This window comes from Macrobrachium nipponense, chromosome 45 (assembly GCF_015104395.2).
Source record: "Macrobrachium nipponense isolate FS-2020 chromosome 45, ASM1510439v2, whole genome shotgun sequence".
Lineage (NCBI taxonomy): Eukaryota > Metazoa > Arthropoda > Malacostraca > Decapoda > Palaemonidae > Macrobrachium > Macrobrachium nipponense.
The window spans coordinates 15,714,500-15,716,999 of record NC_061105.1 but is presented as its reverse complement, the minus strand read 5'-3'; positions in this window follow the sequence as shown (position 1 = coordinate 15,716,999).

Here is a 2,500-nt window from a genome sequence, read left to right as displayed (position 1 = left end):
AGTTATATTTAAAAGTCCTTCTTTTTTCACCATTTGCATCACCATTTGCATCCATATGTTTGTCTTGTCATAAGAAAAAGAAAACGTTCTCCACTGAATTAATTGTTTTGATTTGATTTTCTCGAAAAGTTGTAATTAGATTCCTGAGATTTCATTTTTTGGGGAGTTCTCGGTTTTAGGAAAATACGAACTTTGACGAAGTCAAAACGAAGTTAAAATACGATTTATTTTTCAATTGTTGTCATTGAAATTTAATCGTCACCTAATGATAGATTTGTACTCTTTCACGCATATATATATATATATATATATATATATATATATATATATATATTATATATATATGTATATATATATATTTTATAATTAAAGAGGTGTTTCCTGAAACAATAAGATAACCTTTTTCAATTCATTTTTACATGCTTTAAGAGTTTAATTATCATATTTTCAGTTTTCCAACAGTTTAATAGTTAAATTATGCTTTTAAGTGGATAAAATGCCCATTTTACTTCATTCATTGCACGAAAATTCTTTGCTCCAAGCCAAAAATATTTGATTACCGGGTTTTCTTGAAGCGTAAGTTTTCCTATAGTTACCCTCGTGATTCCATCAATATCTCGTTTTCTATAATAAATGAAAGCGCAGTTTACCCCATTTTCTATAAGGAAGCTTTGATTTCGATAACTACTACGTCTGACGAGGTAAACAGTGTTGTGATCTTACTTCAAAGATCTTTGGTGATCTTTTTCTGTGAGTTCCTGACATTTATTCGCTTTAGCACTGAAATACAAGAAGTCTATGTAATCGGGTACACTAAGAATTATCTCAGAAAAAAAACAGAAAAGTTTGGCTGACTAGAATAAAAGTATGCATTGTTTGACATCTACTTCTTGGTAATCAGCTGATATGCCCAGTAAATTCTAACAGTTAACCAATAATAAAAGGCATTATTTCATTCTTATATAATGGAAAACTTTGGGGCCGTTTTTTCAAAAGATTATATACCATAGATAAAAACTAAAACTCATTTTTTTTTTTAATAATGGCCTGTATTTTTCAGTCAAAAAGATAAGAGTAAATAATTCTATTATCCGATTATTGTCAGACCATCCTTACAAAAAGCTTTTTTCATTTGATGTTATTGTTGTATCCAGCTGCTGTGACAGCTCAAAGGTGAATGATGGAAAAAATAAGGGTTTCACCAGAAGTTGCTGTCGTAATAATCACCCTTCTCAATAAACTCATTTTTACGTAAAATTCCTAATGAGATTGTGTCCCGTTGAACACAGGAAGCACATTAGCCGATTAACTGCAGTAGGATATTCACTCATTAATTAGTTTAATGCCAAGGGAGATATCAGCTTAGTGATACCCACATAGATTGATCAATTGTAGAAGCCCATTTCTCCGTAGGACTTTGTATGTAGTAATAATTCATATTTATGATGAAATGTTTAGGAGATAGATCCATAATTTATCACGGATATTCATGATATTAGTTTACCTCGTTTAAATAGGTATAAAACTTTTTTTTGCAGCATCAAACGATTTTTACACGGTTTTTGGCTCGTAATGGTATTAAAAGGGAAAAGTGAAGTCGGATTTCTTTTTTTTTTTTTAGTTGCTTATATATATATAATATATATTATATATATATATATATATAATATATATATATACTTGTTTGTGTGTGTGTGTGTGTGTGTGTACCCTTTAAACTCCCATGTTTCTTCATGGAAATATTACCTCGTCATCATTCGTATGGCTAAACTGAAAGTTTCCCAGAATTGTCAGTGTTCGCAAATTTATTTTGTACAATGTATTGCTTTTCCTTTTTAATAGTTAAGTAACAGTTAATTAAGAATGGTTTTAAAGTAACTTACTAACGTAGAATATTCCCATAATTTCTATGAATTTTAGTTTTGTGTGTGTGTGTGTGTGTGTGCGAGTACGTTTCTGTCTTTATTGATTATCTCCATTTGTTCGTTATGTCAACAGTAACAAATGCAGTTATTGACAGTAATCTTCAGTATGTGTATATATAATATATATATATAATATATATATATAATATGATATATATATATATAGAATATATATATATATATATATATATATATATATCTAATAAAAAGGAGCCCATAAAAACACACAACCAAAATAGAGAAAAAGTACTATATTTCAGAGACTGCTGTCTCCCTCTTCAGGTAGATGAATGAGAAAAGTTTTACAGAAAAGGTGGTATTTATACCAAGAGGTCCATCCACAAACAAGCCATTTTAAGTCACCCCCGCTGATAATCTTCCTTTAATCTTCTTAAGGGTTGGTTGAATGAAGACGTTGTCGATCGTGTCCGAAATCCATCCTCCTTTTGAGATGTTCATTACCTGCCTCTCTTTTATTAAGGCGATTCCATCATTTAACTCTTGTACCGGCAGTTGCTGCTATAAATTACACGTGACAAATTCCAGTTTATTCTATGGTTATGTTCATTTATATG